General features: G+C 44.0%; 1 protein-coding gene across 7 annotated transcripts in view; it reads right to left on the bottom strand.

The window, feature by feature from the left end:
- KCNH7 (potassium voltage-gated channel subfamily H member 7) overlaps positions 1 to 20,067 on the bottom strand; it is a 372,812-nt gene that overhangs the window by 315,919 nt on the left and 36,826 nt on the right. The window lies entirely within an intron of this gene.

Raw genomic sequence — 20,067 nt, 5'->3', positions numbered from 1 at the left:
CCCTATTCCAAATTAATTAGCATTGGGAAGAAGGGGAAGGCGGGGGGGGGGGGAGAGAGAGAGATGCAAAAGACGAGAGAGAGGGGGGGTGGGGAATGAAGAAAGAGCAGAACAACGTGTCCTGTACTATATTTAGATTCACAGCTGCCGGTAACCAAATCTGAACTTCTTGTTTTTGTTTCAGTTGCGGGGTTTTGGTGTGTGTGTGTTTAGTGCGGAAAATATCAGACAGAAAGCCAAGGCCTATATGAAATATTTGAACAGAGATGCTAGTAAAATACATTAATGGAGGTGAACCGAAAGCAAGGGAATCCCTTACATCCCATAAGGGAAGCAAAAAAACAGCCGGAAAAGAGATTCCACAGTATCCACTGGGAAGGGAAGAAGGTAATTTCTCTCCTGCAAAAGGCAAAAAGAGCAATGCCTCTTCTTGTAGTGATTTCCTTCGGGGGAGTGAAAATTGACTGGAGAAAACAGGAATTCCCTTTAACCGCTGGGAGAAGACCAAGCAGCATTTTATGTTCTCCGCCTTAATTAGTCTTGAAAGGTTTCCACTGCTAATGGAAACTGCTTTACATTACACACTGCTTTACATTTACCCATCCTTAAACTGCACACCAAAATCACACGTTACTGCATCAGACGGCCTTCTAAGATACATTTGTTAATAGAACAGCCCCAATGTATTCTTAGGCTTTTTCCAAATCTGCAGAGCATTGAGCCCGATCCTGGGTTTTAGCCTTGTTCTAACAGTACAGAATTGTGGGTCACCTTTAACTGCAGTTGCCAGGTGCCTTGCCCACTGGCCCTTGAGCAGCCAATCGCAGAAAGCCAAAATTGAAACAGTGGTATCGATAAACACGTGATGTCGCTTCTGGGCAAGCCTATAAGTGATGTCATGCCTCTCTAGGAACTATAGAAAACTCTCTGGTTTTACTGGCAATATCTAATGGGGCGTGACATCACTTTGGTGTTTTCTTGAAATGACCTCACACCTCTCTCTCCCCCCCCCCTTACTGCCTGCTTGCATCATGGTGGATTGTAGAGACACCTGCATCTCTTCCCATCCAACTAGCTAAATTAGGGACTCTCTTCTTACCTTTCCTCTCTAGAACTGAGTTGTCTAACACAGGGGTAGTCAACCTGTGGTCCTCCAGATGTTCATGAACTACAATTCCCATGAGCCCCTGCCAGCATTTGCTGGCAGGGGGTCATGGGAATTGTAGTCCATGAACATCTGGAGGACCACAGGTTGACTACCCCTGGTCTAACAGATAGTTGTTATATTAGTTTAATAGCACGACCAGAGTCTCTGCTTTGTTTGTTGTTTATTTCATTTGGCCTATACTTTTCTGGATATTGCCGATCCGTTCCACGGGTCCCACCACTCAATATTTGTCGGGGGTGGGGGTCAGAGAAGGAGCCGTTTTTTCCCGCATGGACAAGGGTATGAGTCGTAGCTGAAAATGAGACTTGGGAACTGGATTTTGAGCTGTCTCAGTTTGGAGCCCTCTGCAAATTCACCGTGTTTTGATCTTAGATGAAGCCATGCGACAGGTGTTCAGAGCAGAGGGAGGAAAGCCACCTGCTCGTGCTGCCAGTCAGAATAGGAAAACTTCACCTGGAACGCCAGATGAGTTCACTGCCTTCTGGAAATCTGCCACAAATGTTACATTGCCTCTGCAGTTCCTTTGCCAATGCAAATAATTCTGTTTTGTAAGAAACAATTCTTCAGGACCTAGAAGTCACATTTACCTAGAATGGGAATTGATACATTCCCCACCCCACCCCCAGATCTCCTGGAAATTATTTTACTTCCAATTGCACCACAATAGTATGATTTCTCTAGCTATTTAGACATGTCCTGCTTCTATGATATCATTAAACAATTGCTAGTGGATGCAGAGGGCTAGAAATGCACACTGCGTAAATAGATGTCATGGAGGATGGAGGGGCACTAGTATGGAGGCTGTCTTTTGAGGAGGGACAAACTCACTATGTTTTTATGTTAGCAATTTTGTATTTCTATAGGGTGGGGCTGCCAGGCCAAGCCTGGCAATTGGCTGCAGGAATGGGTTCGCGCTGAATTACATATCATCTCCAGACTACAAAGATCAATTCCCCTGGGAGGAAAAATGAATGAATTGGAGAGTAGACTCTCTGGCACTGTCCTCCATTGATGTCCCTGTCCTCCTCAGGCTTCACCTCCACATCTAAAGGAGTTTCTCAACATGGATCTGGAAGCCCTACCCTACATCCCCCACCATTGGCCAAGGGGGACTTGGCAACCCAAATAGAGAGAGTTGGGGAAGGGGACATAGTTGGGGGCAGTGTCATGGGCATGATGTCACTTCCCGGGGAAACCTGGACATGATGGCAGGCAGCTCTAGGAACTTGAATAAACTTTATGGCTTTACCAGTTACCTACCATCTTTTACAGGATTTCCCTGGAAGTGATGTAATCATGCATGTGACTACACTGTTCTTTTTTGTACCCTGCATCTCAGCCAGGAGGGGGGAATGGCATCTCTAACTGGAGGGTCACTTTGGGAAAGTAACAATGGACAGTGAGCCCATAGAAACCATGCTCTCTCTCTCTCTCTCTCTCTCGCTCTCTCTCTCTCTCATATCTATCCATGTTTTGCTGAGACTGGACACAGACAACTCAGATTTGTTAAGACTAGGGGGTCAGGGCAATATAGAGGGAAATGTTTCTTCTCTTAATTGCTTTAGAACAGGGGTAGTCAAACTGTGGTCTCCAGATGTTCGTGGACTACAATTCCCATGAGCCCCTGCCAGTGAACACTCAGGGGCTCATGGGAATTGTCATCCATGGACATCTGGAGGGCTGCAGTTTGACTACCCCTGCTTTAGAAAGCCATCTTGATGTAGTGGCTAAGAGCAGCAGCCTCCATGGAGATTAGGTTTTGATTCCCCACTCCTCCTCCACATGCAGCCAGCTGAATGACCTTGGGGCAGTCACAGTTCTCTCAGAGCTTTCCCAGCCTCACCTACCTCATAGGATGTCTGTTGTTGAGAGAGAAAGGTCAGGCGATTGTAAGTTGCTTTGAGACTCCTTCGGGTAGTCAAAAGTGGGGTACAAAAATCAGCTCCTTTTCTTCTTCTTAGGAGGATATTGGAGCCCATCAGGAAAGCAGCCTATCTAGTTGCAAATCCAGTTTTTTTCCCCCAAAACAACACTGCTGCAGCAGGAATTCTCTGAATTGCATTATGCATCAATATGACAGAGCCTTCCAAGGTTTAGAATTGAAGCAATCCCTTCATTAATGTGATAACTTAATACACTATAAATGAAACACCATCGTCTTGTACTTTGCGCAGAAAGGAAGGGATGCGTTTTATGGTAATGTTGAAAAAGTGGATGACATTTGCTACAAATTCAGCCAAATTGGGGAGGAAAAAGAAAGGAGGAGAAATTGCTGTAATTGTTGCTTTAGCTGACAATATTTATTTTCACGTAGCGGAGCACGTGGCACAGTAGGAAGAGGAATTTAATTTTTAATGGGAGTAAAAAAAAATTATCTGGGGGAGGAAATAAATATCCTACTTCTTTCAATGGGAACCAGAGTGCATGAATTTCCGTACGATTTTGGCTCCCACTTGCTCGGCATCTAGAAAAGAAGAAAACCTGCCTGACAAAACAAGCCATCACCACCTACTCATGATGGAGAAGATGCAAACAGTAAAGAGGGGATTTTAAAAGTCATACTGATATCCCCATCAGCCCAAAATTTAGGGGTGCCAGGTCCCCTCTAGCCACTGGCAGGGGATGGGGGCAGAGGGTTTTCCCCATCAGTTCAAAATCAGCTCAACATATACCAGGAAAGAGGGAATTTTCAAAGTCATACTTGTATCCGCATCAGCTCAAAATATACCAGGAAAGATGGTTTTAGGAATTCAGTCTATCTTAGGGATGGCACAGATGTCCATCATCACCAACTTTTAGGCCAGGAATTCAGGTGCTGGTTGGTCAAGAAAGTAGAGTAGGTTCCTGACCCTTCCTGTAAATAGCTGGTGTTCTTTGGTATGAAGAGGACTTGATTACGGGAACAACATTAATAGTACAGAGAAAGAAACCAGCCCTAAGCAGTCTACTTCTAAGCCCCGTGTTATGCAGTGGGGCTTATTCCCATGGAAGTGTCCACAGAACTGCAGCCACAGTGCCTTCGAACTCCCATGGTGCCTTGAGACATCCCATCCCACTATCACATGGAATCTTTTTTAGGGCTAGCAGGCAGAGATCTACAGATGTCTCAAATCAACCTGGAAACCAAAGGGTGTGTGGATCCCAGTATTTCTACCACTATACTTCTTTCCACACTGTGCTTCCAAGTCCTGCCTTCAACCATCTCATTGACCGTTTACGCACTGGAGGTTTCATGCAGGGCTGCAGGCTGGAGTTTTAGTCGTGGCAGGTTGCCCCACCTCTTCCTGCACTCACACAGGGGAGCATTTGGCCCGGTGCACCTCATCTGCTCCCGATTTGTGCTCCTGCACAGAGCTGGGGCAGTGAAGTTCCCAGTGCGTAAACGGTCACTGAGAGTAAGTCAACCGATGTGTGGAATACAAACAGAGACTTAGATCCAGTACATCGCTGCTGAAATCACCTATTGAGGCGTACTTTGATAAAGGACAAAAACCAGGCTGGGCTGCTTTATATATAAGAAAATGCTGACAGCTACAGGGAAAATAAAAACCCATGATATCCTCATCAAAGAAGGTATTGATATCACTTGGTTGGAATATCATCAAGGTATCTCCAGGTTTAAGTCTGAGTTCCGATCGCAATCTGGGTCAGTTCTAACTGACTTTGAAAAGATATTATTTCAGGCGAAGCAACATGTACAGGGTAAATTGTACAGACTTTTATTAAATTATGACATTGAGTCTGAGCAAGTTAAACATTGTATGGTGAAATGGATGATGAACTTGAATCGTACTATTTCTTTAGAGGAGTAGGAACTATTATGGAACAAAACTGTGAAACGGACGAAATGTCAGCTATTAAGAGAAAATTGGTATAAGATGTTTTGTAGATGGGACGTGACTCCTAAGCTGTTAGGTGAAATTTCTGGAAACCTTGATATATAATGCTGGAAATGCAGGGAGAAGGTTGGTTCCTTTTAACATATGTCGTGGACATGTAAAAAAATGCAAATATTCTGGGAAAAAATCCATGCTATTTTACAAAGAATGTTGAAAGTCAATTTCCATTTTGTTCTGGATTTATGTTACTGTGTTTTACCAGTTAGAGTCCCTTGAAAAGCTGGTGATTTCTTATTTCTTGCAACAACAGCAGCACGACTGGTGGTGGCTAGGAGGTGGAAACAACAGGACACACCCAAAGTCACGGATTGGCTTGAGAAATTGGGAGAGTTGGCCGAAATAGGGAAGCTTACAAGCCTAAGAACAACCACTCTGCAGATGAATTCCAGGAACTCTGGAGCTACTATATCGACTATCTAGGTAATTAGTTAAGGAGTATATTAGAAGATGGCATGGTATATTCTATGTTTTATGTATTTTTCTTATTTTCTCTCTTCCATGTTCTATGTAAACTTCAATAAAAGCTGGTTTACCAGCACCTTAAAAAAAAGTGGAAGGCAGTAGGAAAAGAGGAGGATTCAACATGAGATGGTTTTAGAGATACCAAGTTCCTTCTAGCCACTGGCACGGAATCGGTGGGTAAAGTTGCCAGATTCAAGTTGAGGAACGCCTGCATATCTGGATGGAGCCTAGGAAGGACAGGGATCTCTGTGAGGTTGGAATCATAGGATCACAGAGCTGGAAGGGACCTCCAGGGTCATCTAGTCCAACCTCCTGCACAATGCAGGAAATTTACAACTACCTGCCCACCCACAGTGACTCCATTTCCTTGCCCAGATGAAATTTGCTTCCTGCTCCGAAAGTGGCATTTGGCATTTCCCTGGGCTTGCAAGAAAGGACCACAAGAGCCAATCGCTGACACAATCAATGTCATAGAGTCCACCCTCTGAAGAGTTTGTTTGGTTTCTGTTATCTGGAGATGAGCTGTAATTCTGAGGGGTCCCCAGATCCCACCTGGAAATGGGCATCTCTAGATGGACTGACTCTGTAAAGGAAGTCACAGCCCTCAGTCTGCAAGACCCAAGCAAGGCTAGATTCAAGTGAGTAGCCGTGTTGGTCTGGAGTAGCACAACAAAAATAGAGTCCAACATAGACTTATTCAAGGCATGAGCTTTTGAAAGTGCACACCTTGAATGCATCTTTGTTGGTCTTAAAGGTGCTTTGGGCTGATCCTGCGTTGAGCAGGGGGTTGGACTAGATGGCCTGTATGGCCCCTTCCAACTCTATGATTCTGTGATTCTGTGCTATTTTTGCCAAGCAAGGCTGTTAACAATAGGAGATTTCGGAGGACGTTAAGTGATAGGCTCACCATAAATCAGAAGCAACTTGATGGCACAACACATTTAGACATGGAATGGACACTGGCACCTACTCACAAGGAAGTCATTTCAATGTGCTGATCTGCAGGGTCACAGGAAGCTTTCTGGCACATCATTAACTTCGACAGTCACCCTTCATCTGTCGAGCTGATGCCTCTGCTCAATGACAGAATGACTTCACTTCCCCCAGGGTTGCCAGCTCTGGGTTGGGAAATACCTGGAGACTTTGGAGGAGGAGCCAGGACTGGGATTTGGGGCAGGGAGGGACCTCATTGGAGCATAATTCTATGGAGTCCACCCTCCAAAGCAGCCATTTTCTCCAGGGGAACTGATCTCTGTCACCTGAAAATGACCTATAATTTCAGGGGATCCCCAGGTCCCACCTGAGGATTGGCATCCCAAGTAAGGAACTAATGATGCATCCATGCCACATAATATTCCAGGGGATCCCCAGGTCCCACCTAGGAACTGGAACCCCCATTTTCCATACTGCTCACCCCCTCCAGACTCCTAGAATGTGAAACTATATCATGTGGACATGCTTCTGCCTCTTTCCTTTATCAGCAGGCACTTGGGAGATTTCATTTAAAAAAAACCATATCAGGGACTGACACGTGACACTTTTGCAAGCATATAAAAGTTGTGTTTGCAAGAATACCGTATGCCAGGGCAGCCTGGGATTCAGCCTCGTCATGCCTACCCTCAAGTGCTATTTGCAAGCATCGCACCCACAGCAATCTGGTTATTTGGTGGCAACCGAGGGGCATTCCTTCAAGCAACAGTGGCTCTGTGTGTGTAGAAGGAAAGCGTCTGCAAGGAATTGGCTTCAATCGCATCTTCAAGTTAATTCTGGCATTTCAATGTTAAGTGGGGCCGTTTTTATGAGCGATGCTTAAACGGGTGCCTGTGTTTCCTGTGTGCCATCTGTCGTTCAAAGGCTCCGTACAGAAGGCTCACTCATATACAGTTGCAAAGTGAAGGAAAAAAGCTGTCTCCTGTGTTATTGGGTTCAAACGGGTCCCTATACCACATTTTTCACATTTATTTAATTTATTCATTGGTCAATTTGTAGGCAGCTTCTTCCCATCTACTGTTTGGGGGTGGTGAACAACATATTAAATAGCAAAGCAATAAAAACAATAAATTTAATTAACACTAAAAACAGACCAATCCACTTTAAAACAACAAGAAACAATAAAACCGCAATCAGCAGGACCGGAGTTACTGAACTTAATTCACAGAATCATAGAGTCATAGAATCATAGAGTTGGAAGGGGTCATGCAGGCCATCTAGTCCAACCCCCTGCTCAACGCAGGATCAGCCCAAAGCATCCTAAAGCATCCAAGAAAAGTGTGTATCCAGCCTTTGCCAGTGATCACGACCCCAAGATAAAGAACCACTGATTTAACTGGAGATGTCAGGGGGATCAAGTGTTCTGCCTCTAGCAATGCCAGTCCCCAGGTGGGACCTGGGGATCCCTAAAAAAATGGCTGCTTTGGAGGGTGGATTCCACAGCATTATACTCCACTGAGGTCCCTCCCTGCCCCACCCACTCCCAGCTGCACCCCCAAAGTCTTCTGGGTGTTTCCCAACCCAGAGCTGGAAACCCTATCAACTTTGCGTTCCATAGGTCACCTAGGGCTGAGGCAGGACTGAATGGTATTACTACCTGGCCCTCCATTCTGCCCAGCAACTGGGTTTTTATGACAGTGAACCTCATCAGGCAGTGACCTACTCATGATGAAGGATTCCTTGGCAACGTCCCCACCTGCAGTTCCTCATGGTTGACATGGTCTCCTTAGAAGTTAGGACTAATTGCTTAGTCAAACTGTGGCCCTCCAGATGTTCATAAACTACAATTCCCATGAGCTCCTGCCAGCATGGGAAATGTACATGGGAAATGTAGTCCATGGACATCTGGAGGGCTGCAGTTTGACTACCCCTGGCTTAGATGGAGACAGCCTAAGCTCCCTTAGGTAAAAACTTCTATCAGCATTAAGGAACCTACAATAAATTGGTATTTTGTAATCAATTTGTGACATAACAGATTGCTGTAAGAGCACAGCAGTGTAGAAAGGAACCCAAAGAACCACATTAGAAGACACACACTGACATGAGGAAACATTTCTGGAAAACTCCACATGGGGGCTGAACGGTATTAAAACTTTGGGAAGTAAGACACAGGTTAATTTTTCTATTTGATCCCAAACTTAATTCCAACTCAATGAAGATAAAAAGGCTTTTTAATTCTCTTTTTGAAAAAACCATGGCTCAGTTTTGCAGATATGTTATCTTAAAAAAAAATCTTTTATTGGTCTTGCTATGTAATGCAACACCCTAAGTAGAAGGATAGATGCAGCCCACCTCCCACCCTCATTTCCTCCCAAAAGACTGCTGGGAATTTGACACAAGAGCTTTAGAAAAGGGAAATGCTGGTGTAATTGAAAATGCCACCTCTACAATTAACCCCCCTAAGGGAACACATCCATCCATGGTGACAAATTCTTGAGCGATTGCTGTGTGAGCCTGCTAAAGCCCCAACACCAAAGAGTCCTTTAGCACCTTAAAATAACAATGTGTTGTGCCATACACTCTTGCAAAGCCTCCCTAGATGCAAGAGGGGTTGTGAACACAGAAGAAGAAGAGTTGGTTTTTACACCCCGCTTTTCACTGCCTGAAGGAATCTCAAAGCGGCTTACAATCGCCTTCCCTTCCTCTCCCCACAACAGATACCCTGCGAGGTAGGTGAGGCTGAGAGAGCTCTGACAGGGCAGCTTTGTGAGGACAGCACTATCAGGGCTGTGACCAGCTCAAGGTGACCCAGCTGGCTGCATGTGGAGTAGCGGGGAATCAAACTCACCTCACCAGATTAGAGGCTGCCGCTCTTAACCACAACACCAAGCAAGCCTGTTCAGAAGTCCCTTTTTAATCAATTGTTCTTGCTCCCAGGAGCATGTTTGATGGATTGCAACGAGTACGGCCCTATGTAGAGTTCTTACATAAGGATCATCGCAGGAAAAACAGAGAAGACAATCTTTTTTCCTCCCTTTGCTTGTATCGTCCTGTTCTGGATGGACGCTTTTCAATAGCTGACCTCTCCTGCCCAGGTAGAGGGAGCCATTTGCTTAACACAGTTTCTGTCACTCTCTCCATCGCCCTCTCTTTTAGGATTCAGTGATTAATAGAGTGCTTTCAAAAAAAAAAAAGCATTGCCTTGAATAGAGCTTATGAAACCATATCAGATACAAATCCCAGCGGGGGCAGACATGTTAGTTTGTCGCAGCCAAAACAACCAAAATTAACAAAAAGAATCTTGGGGCGTCGGCACGACTCCGGCAGAGTGATTGCCTCTCAATGTTCTTGTGCTATCAGATATGGTTTCTTCTTCTATAGCAGGGGTAGTCAACCTGTGGTCCTCCAGATGTCCATGGACTACAATTCCCATGAGCCCCTGCCAGCAAATGCTGGCAGAGCCTCATGGGAAATGTAGTCCATGGGAATCTGGAGCACCTCAGGTTGACTACCCTTGTTCTATAGTATCTCCTGAAAGGCAGGGACAACTACAAACAGCTGCACTCCTGCACACAATCTTGGAGCATAGCCCAGTTTAGCTTGAGCTTGAGAGCTAAGCAGGGTCGCCCATGGTCATAACTTATATGGGAGGCCACCAAGGGAGATCAGGGTTTACCACATTTGGCAAACCAAATCTGCTTATCTTTTTGCCTGGAATGTCCCATAGATCAGGGGTAGCAAACGCTGGCAGATGTCCATGGACATCTGCAGGACCACAGGTTGACTACTCCTGCCATAGATGGGGCAGGTGGGAGTTGCTTGTGCTCAGATGGAACGTTCTCTTGTTTCTTATTGATTTCAGAGGGACTAATTCCCAAATAAGCATGCCTAGGGTCCAAGGTTTGAAGACCAATCTAGCTCCCTGTACTATGTGCCATTGTGTCTCAGAGGCGCTGCCCTCCAGCACATCAACCCTGAACGCCACGCAAATGCAATTTTGTTTTTTTTAACTTATCAGAATCCATAGTGAGCCAATAGCACAACAAGCAATGCTAATATATCCACCAAAGCAATGCTGCCATAACCCCACCACACTCATTGAATATACTAATCACTGTTGATGGTATCCAGTTAAAGATTATGGTGAAGATCTATAAAAGGGGGACCACCAAGAGAATCATAAGCAGGTTAGATCTGAGCACTGCCCAGGGTCCGAATAGAATTAATGCAGAAAACAAACTTTTCCCCATCCCATCATATTTAGAAACGGTGTTCTTTCGGATTCAGCTACACATCTATCAAAAGGGAATAACCACCTTCATGGCACAAGGATGTGATGGTTGAAAAAGAAGATGAAGCCCAGTAAAAGCTTCTTTCCTTCCTGACCAATGTTTTGATTGCTGTTTTTATGTCTTTGTGTATATTTGAGCTCTGCTCTTAATTGTTCTTGTGATGTGTGGTTTAGTGCAGTGGGTGATTTTAATGGTTTCAAATTTTGATTTTATCACATATGTTTTCAGGGGCAGAATGGTGGAATCTAAATCTTGAAAAATAAAATTAAATAAAACAGTTTCTTTTTAAAAAACGCACATCTCACAGAAACCAGCTGCATCTTAAGCAATGGCACAAACCAAAATGTGTTGGTCCTTAGAAGATACTCCATGGTGAATCAAAGTATTGAGCTCAACACAAAAACAATATTGGGAAAAACCCAGTTAGTTAACATATCCAGGCTGTGGGGGTTGGCATTATTTGCATAGAGCTCCAGTGATACACAGTAAAAATAAAACCTAGACAAGCTCTTTCCATTGAGGCAAATGAATGTTTTTGCATAACTCGAATGGCCGCTGAGGTTTTTAAGGTTTATTTTTAAACATTTTTAAACCAACTTCCTACTCACCAACCAGGCAGGGAGTAATTTCAAAATACAAAGGGAAATTCTATATTAATCCTCAACTGCAATTCAAATGCAAGTCAAAAAAGGAAGCGGAAGATAGAAACCAGAAATATTGATGTTTCTCTCATGTCTATCAGAGTGTTAAACAGAGAGAACGTAGGTGATAAGAAACAGCTACCAAGTAGGGTTACCAGGTGTCCCCTGGCCAGCTGCAGGGGATGAGGGGATAGGGTTGCCAGATCAAGTGGGAAACTTCTAGAAAGTTGAGGATGGAGTCTGGGGAGGACAGAGACCACCCTACAAAGCACCCATTTTGTCAAAGACAAGTGATCTCTGGTCTGAGATGAGCTGCAATTCCGGGGGATCCACAGGTCCCCATCAGGAGGCTGGTATCCTTATTACCAAGTTATCTTAAGGGATGAATGTCACATGATATTTTGTGTTTCTAAGGTGCAATAAAGTCACAATTGACTTATGGTGACCCGCTTCTAACACAGGTGAGAATCAGAGGTGGTTTGCCATTGCCTTCCTCTGCAGAGCCTTCGTGATCTCCCAGCCAAGCACTGAGGTGTGGTTTGTAGTGGTGAACTCACCTATACTGCTTCCAGTTTACCCTTCAGTCCTGCTCTGAGGCCACCACACGGGAGACCCTGTCAGCGTCCCACCACATCTCTTTATTGCTCCCAGCTAGGACAGGACACTCCCTCATGGAAGACGCTAACACCTATGCAGAGACTAACAACTGAACAACAGTTTCAAGAGCAAAGCCAGGCCTTGAGTTGTTCTTGAAGATATGAACATGCACATATCTGTCCACCATGACCACAAGGGTTTCAAATTTGAGCCTGCGTTTCAGGAGGGGAAATGTCAGAAGCGAAGGGCTAACCAATGTTTCCCACTGTGCTCTAAATTAATCCTTCTGGAAGCAACTATCCCTTTTGTAAAGAAAAACAACCACCCTTAGGATAACATGAACATGGATTTGGACCCAACAAAAAGATTAAAGTGGAATGATGCTGTATCCTTGGAATATTTAATCCGTTTTAAGCCTCCTTCAGGTAGAGAAAAGCGGCATATAAGAACCAACTCCTTTTCTTCTTCTATATTTTACTAAAGACCAAAGAGTATTATTTGGTAGATGGCTAACCAATCTCCTTGTGAAGTCCTTAACAGCAGCCTTAACAACAGGGAAGCTTGATCACAGTTTTCGGCGGGAGGCCCAAACTCCACGTAGGATCTGGATTTCATCTGTAATCATTTATTTATTTATTTATTTATTTATTTATTTATTTTACTTAGATTTTTAAACCGCCCATTCTTTACGGCTCTGGGCGGTTAACATGGAAAACTGCATAAATTTACATGGAACATTGTAACAATCTAATGACATACAATTTTCAATAGAACATCACAATCTTATCAGTAACAATTACAACACAACATAAATAACAACAACGCTAGGGAGATCAAATGGTTCAGTCATAGCAGGGTATCGGGGGGGGGGGGACCAGCAGATGTTCCGAGTCGGTCGACCTCAAGCAAATGCCTGGTGGAGGAACTCCCTTTTGTAGTGATTTTGCAGTGATCGTAAGTGATTCCAGACAACAAGAATCAGTTATATTGGAGCAAAGATGTCCAAACTGTGGTTCTCCAGATGTCCATGGACTACAATCCCTGCCCACTGGCAGGGGCTCATGGGAATTGTAGTCCATGGACATCTGGAGAACCAGTTTGGACACCCCTGTACTGGAGGAAATGACTATTTCAAGGGGGAGGGGGACACTCTATAGCAGGGGTTGTCAACCTGTGGTCCTCCAGATGTTCAGCAAATGCTGGCAGGGGCTCATGGGAATTGTAGTCCATGAACATCTGGAGGACCACAGGTTGACTACCCCTGCTCTATAGCATCTCACTGCTTCTAGACTCCTCCCAAACCCCACCCTCCACAGACTCCTCCCTCAAATCAGCATTTCCCAACCTAGTGTTGACAGTCCTACCAATGGGGGAAGGTGGGTTTAACCCTTTTTTCTTACATCTCTACAGAAATGTCCCCGTCTGGTAGCAACCAGCCCTGGCAGATTAAAAAAAGGACCCGTCCAACTTCAACTACAAACAAAGAAGTTTCCATAAATAAACGAATTTCCAAAATATACTACAATAATGCAACTTGCATCCAGTTTTTAAAATTAAATGCTTGGTCAACGTGTATGTATAAATTTTAATTAATCTTTGGTTTGCTGATAGTTTCACAAGGACATCAAAGCAAAAGCTAACGAGACATGTTTAGTTTTAAAAGAGCAGATGTGGGCAAAGGAGCTATTTTAGTGAACCACAAGCAAACAAAATAAAGACTGCATGAACCTTGAAACTTAGCTTCGCCTCTTGTATATAATTCTTAAATTACAATCTCATCTGGCCTTTTTGTTTGTTTGTTTTAGAGGAACCTTTATCATATTAGATCCAGAGGTGGCCCAACAGTGCCTCCCCAGATGTCTATGGACTACAATTTCCATGAGCCACTGCTGGTGCATGTACTGGCAGGGGATCATGGTAACTGTAGTCCATTGACATCTGGATAGTCTCTTTGGCCACCCCTGGATAAGCTTGTCAGGTTGTCTGACCAGCAGCTGATCTGCTCTATCCCTTCCGCATTTAAAGATTTCTTAGTGTGTCTCGTAAAAATTGCAAATTCTCTCATTTGGGGATACTGATTCCAAAGGAGTAGGAGCCAGGCCAAGCTTCTGCTGCAAAAATGAAAGCATTCCGTGACTGCTTAAGGACGAGCAAATTAATTGTAGCATAAGCTTTTGGGGAGCTGATAAAGTTACCTCTAAGTCATCAGATTTGTGTTTCAATGATTCTTTTAGGCTTTAAGGTGTCACAAGACAATATTTTATCTTCTCTGAATTCTTTATGCCTGTTACTGGCATGGGGTTACTGGGAGGGGGAGGGGTTCTGCACCCTCAATTCTTGTTTCCTACCACCACGGATGTAGGCAGATGGTTGAAAAGCAGTCTAAGGGGGCGAAAATCACCAACAACAACAGCAACTTGGGGGGAGGGAGTCTGTCCTCTTTAGAAATCTGCAGGAACTCTGCAATTTTACCATAAAGTTTCAGGAAACTCTACATTAAAATTTCCTATAAGTAGAAAACGGCAGCATCCACATTGGCTACAGGTCTGTGGCAGGAAAACGAAGAATTTGTGGCTGGATTTACACAGCAGAATTTTAAACAGCAGTTCTCTTATTAAACTTACTGCAGCATGTTCAGCGAGCAATATTTTACTGGAAGTGACATGATGGCACAATCGTCATCTCCCCCCCACCACCATATCCATTCCCACAGCTCTCCCCCTGCCTGGCCACCATACTTTTAACCCTTGCCCCAGATGCCAACCCATCACTGCATACTGGCACCAGGACAGTGCATGCCTCTCTGGGACCCATTCTGCACTAGTGGCTGGGCTGCCACCGGATGTTTTGGCAAGGATAGGTTGCCCCATCTCCTCTAAGGTCCAGACGGGAGAGCATTTTCCCTGCTGCACCTGGTCTTTTTGGATTTATGCTTCCAGACGAAGCAGCTGGGGCAGGTTCCAATGTGCTGCAGGGTGATGGGGGCCTTTTTGTTGTTTGTTTCAAGAATGTGGTATTGCATAACAATGCAATACTGCATTTTTTTTGTCCCTTCTGGGACACTGTAGTCACAGGCATGGGTGGGGGAGGGGGCCGGGCCACAATGGCCCAATTCTTCCCTTTTCAACAGCCCAGGCTTGACATATATCCATGTTCCCTTGCCCCAGGGCAAACAAGGACCTGAGTCGGGCCAGGCCTGGGATGGCCCTGGCCTGGTCGTTACATCATGTGAACCTGGAAATTTGCCCTGTCACTGGATAAGCGGTGGATCAGGGCAAATTCCTGAAATAGGTCTGGGTTGCCTCCTGCAACCCCTGCTCCATCCACCAATGCACTGTGGAGAAAATATAGCAAATATCTGATCGCAATAATAAAATTTCACATGTTGGCAGCGAGATTTCATAGCTTCATCATTAAACCCAGCCATTATTTTTAAGGAAAATCTATATATTGAACCAATCTCTATTATTTAGAGAATGACATTAATTGGGAAGAGGAATAATCATGCCTCGCTGCAATACCACTCACAATTCAACGTTATATGATTTGATCACTACGCAGCGCAATTACATTTCAATTAGAATGTAATTTCCCCCCTTAACTCATATCAGATTAACTAAATCAAACTTTAGGCCTGTGTTGATTGCAGACAGGAAGATATAGATATAATTTTAATGAGATCATTAGAACACTTTCTTTTAAAACGAGATTTCTACCATTCCATACATACATACATACATACACACACACACACACACACACACACACACACACACACACATACACGCACGTGTGTATTGTGTGTGTGTATTATCTTACACAGCAATTTTTTATTCCTACCATCCTAAGAAGATTAGGTATTTAATCACCTGAAAGAAAATAATCCTCATAAAAAAGTTAAACCGATGCCGTTTCCAAACACAGTCATATGAGAGTCAGATCTGCAGCTGAATTAAACATGCACGTGGGTCCAGGATGAGAAAAAACAGGACTGCAATTAACTGCCAATAACAGGGAAGGAAAGAAGATTGGCCAGTGTAGATTTTGGGTTGCATTTCTGATCTGTGAAATGAGAACTTGCTGCTGTACCCTACAAAGATACAGCAGTCGTGGGATAAGAGGGTGTGTTCTCTTGTGGGTGGACAACTGGTTAAATGGCAGGAAGCAAAGAGCAAGAATCAATGGGCCATTCTTGCAGTGGGGGGAAGTATGCCAGGATCAGTATTGGGGTTGGCACTATTTAATTTATTCACAAATGACCTGGAACGAGAAGTGAATGGCGTTGTGGCCAAGTTTGCAGATCATAGAATCATAGAATCACAGAGTTGGAAGGGGCCACACAGGCCATCTAGTCCAACCCCCTGCTCAACGCAGGATCAGCCTTAAGCATCCTAAAGCATCCAAGAAAAGTGTGTATCCAACCTTTGCTTGAAGACTGCCAGTGATGACACCAAATTATTCAGGATGACCAAAACTAAGGCTGACTGTGTAGAGCTCCAAGAGGATCTCCACGAACTGGGGGAGTGGGAGACAATGTGGCAAATGTTCCGTGTTGGTAAAGTATAAGGTGACGTACACTGGTCCAAAAATAATCCCAATTTCAATTATAAACCTTGCTGAGAACTGAGAAGGGGGGAAAGATCTTGGGGTTGCAGTAGAGAGCTCAATGAAAACTCTGTGTTAGGGGTTATTAGGAAAGGAATGGCCAATATTGTAATGCCCCAGTATAGATCTATGGGGCAGACTCCCTTGGAATACTGTGAACAGTTCTGGTCACTGGAACCCAAAAGGGACATTGCAGAGCTGGAAAAAGTACAGAGGAGGGCAACCAACAGGAATGGCTATAGAGTCTATGGAAAAAAGGGGCTATGTCAACAAAGACATGGGGTTTAAAGACACACCAGAAAGGTTTAAAATTATTGAGAGGAGGCAGTTTTTAAAATGTTTTGATACTCAAATGTTGTATGATGCTTTAAAACCTGTTGTTGCCAGGGAAGGAATACAAATAAAAATTGTTATTATTATTATTATTATCATTATTATTATCTTGGTCTGCCACTGGAGCTCCCACAGCACGGCAACATGTCGGAAGCCTTGCCTGTAATACTGTCAAGATCTTTATAGACCAAAGCTAAATGACAGGGCCTTTGGAAGAAACATTTTCTGAATGTTGTGAGATCAGCATGTCTCATCTGCATGTTCTGTACAAAAAACAAACTCTGGGCTCTCCAGATTTCGGAGTTATTTTTATTGGACACAGTGCCTAATTAGAGTTTTATGCTTAGGCAGCAATCGCTGTCATAACAAACACTGTAAAAATTAAGCTAACAACCCTTTACCACAGACAGGGAAATTTCGGGGTCTCATTTGTGACGGGGAAAATACCGCACTTTTATAACGGCTTATTTAGTTCGTAAAGATAAATGGATCCAGTTTAGCCAGGGTTTCTAAATTAAGTATAAGGTTGAGGGAAAGCAATTCTACAAATGAGACAGGCCAAGACTATAGTCTCAAAGAACTATATTTGTTCTACCAATTTAAAGCTCATGTGAACATTCAGAAAAGCCTGCAGTGATGCCGACCTGACAGCCAATGAGAGAACAAGAGTGAAAAGTGAATTTTCTCTTTTGAAAATGTTAGGTTCATTTTTAGTAGAGTATAAGTCTTTTCAAAGACCTCGCCTTTCCAAAAGGAAAGGGGTAGCTGGATAGCTATTTAAAAAACAGGAGTTTGAAGGTTTCAAGGTAAAGGGGGAAGATGCTTACATGGCTAGGCTTGCAGCTTCTAACTAGAAGCAGCTGGCCTCCTGCCCACCTCTTCCACAGCTAAATGGTGGGGTAAACCATCGAACCTGGGATGAATAATAAGAGTGTCACCTCCTGGCAAACCCACGCATGGTGTAGAAAAAGCAACAAGAACCCATTCCAGTCAGACAAAAGAAAGAAACTTTTCACACATATTTATTTTGGACCGAACTTCAGAGAGGCACATAGTAGGATTCTCCAATATCCAGGGGAGTAACAATAAATATTTGCTGGCTGAGGCCATTTTGGGACCTGGTTCAGAGAAAGCAGCAGGATCGCCCAGGAAGTGTTAAATGGATGGTAGCTTTCCTTCCACTTGGAAGAAGGGAGCAAAACCAATGGTTTAAATAGTTCACAGTCCTGCTGAACTGTTAGGTTTAAATGGCCCTAACCCCAAAACCCATTTGGATAAAAGTTTGGGGAATATTCAGGGATGGCACCTTCCCCAAACATTAGTTGGAGGCTACGAACCAGGCCAAATTCATGATGAGTTTTAGCTTTTAAATTGGTATTATTTGGTAGAATGACACAACGGTGGAGAATTTGGCCTCTGAATGTCTGTAGGTTTTGTAGAACAGTTGTGGGGGGCCCTGTGGGAAAGTGGTGAGCCAGAACTATGTAGACCATTGTCCAGGTCCTGTATTCTCTTAGGTTCCTTTGTGTTCATCCATCACTAATCCGGTATGTGTTTTGCTGCTCTGCTGCTATTCAGCTATCTACTAGAGGACACATTAATAACCTACCAATATTTCATTACATTGGAAGCATGTTGGAAAGATTTAAAAGGTCATTCCTAGAATGGTGCCATGTGACAAACTGTTTATGCAACTAGAATTTCAAGTGATGATTGCAAGAGCCGTATGAATGACATGGTCACCCGAAGGCACCATTTGATGGCTTGGAAATGGTGGGGATTCTCAATATGAGATCATAGAATCACAGAATCATAGAATCATAGAGTTGGAAGGGACCTCATGGGTCATCTAGTCCAACCCCCTGCACTATGCAGGACACTCACAACTCTATTGCTCATCCACTGTAACCCGCCACCCCTTAAGCTGATTCGGTATCTTCTTAGTTTTTGCTTATTTGACTTCACTCTAACATGAAGTGCATTGCATTGAGCAATCCTGATTTAATTTGTAGGCTCTAATAATGAAATTTAAAGAAATAATACAGAATCATAGAATCATAGAGTTGGAAGGGACCTCTGGGTCATCTAGTCCAACCCCTTGCAACATGGCATTTTAAGCAATATGGCTTAATTTACAAACAAGCAGGTAGAGAAAAGGAACAACACATGAAGAATCATAGAGTTGTAAGGCACCTCCTGGGTCATCTAGTCCAACCCCCTGCACTATGCAGGCCAGTTAAAACCCTATCGCTCATCCACTGTAACCTGCCACCTCCTTGAACCTTCACAGAATCAGCCTCTCCGTCAGATGGCTACCCAGCCTCTGTTTAAAAATGTCCAAAGATGGAGATGTAGTGGGCTGTCTCACTTTGAAGTTGTATTTTCCTCCAGTGTGAAAAGACATCCTCTGGACGAAGGGACTTTTGTACCAAATGTTTATGTGTGAAAGACCTTTGTAGGGTGAGGAAATAGTGAATCTTTACAGAATCCTTTGCTCTCTCCAATGGAATCTGATCAGCTGATACCATTTTATCCTCAGAACAAGACTGTGAGGCAGATTAGGTTGATAGGAAGTGACTGGCCCAAGGTCGCCCAGCAAGCTTCCATGGTGGAGTGCAGATTCAAATCTTGGTCACCCAGATCCGAGTCTGACACACCAGCCTTTCTCAATGTTTTTACCATTGAGAAAACCCCAAAGTGGCGCAATCATGCAGAATATGGTTGGGAAGCATAGCTGTGTACATGCCCACCTGGAGTCCCTCCCCTTCCCACCCCCTCCAGGCCCATCATTGGCTGTTTTGGGAAAGGGGGTGGGGTGACATGACCATATATGGTCATATCACCTGATAAATGTTTAACAGGTTTTTTTTAAGTATATAAAAATTAACTAACTCCCTCACATTTGGAAAACCTTTCCAGAGCCATCACAAAACTCCAGGGCTTCATGAAACCCTGGTTGTGAAAGCCTACTTTAGCCACTGCGCCACACTGGCTCTCTACAGGGAGAAGCGTCTCCATAAGAAAAGCACAAGCAGATATCTGAATGTGCATCTTAAAGAAAGGCTTGTTCGGCTTGACAGGTCTGCAGTTCTGCTGCACCCCACGAGTTGGATCCAGCAAAGCTTCTGCCTGCAAACCAC

Source organism: Paroedura picta, chromosome 2, assembly GCF_049243985.1.
Source record: "Paroedura picta isolate Pp20150507F chromosome 2, Ppicta_v3.0, whole genome shotgun sequence".
NCBI classification, from domain to species: Eukaryota; Metazoa; Chordata; class Lepidosauria; order Squamata; family Gekkonidae; genus Paroedura; species Paroedura picta.
The sequence above is the reverse complement of the archived record's forward strand: the minus strand, read 5'-3'. Positions and strand labels throughout refer to the sequence as shown.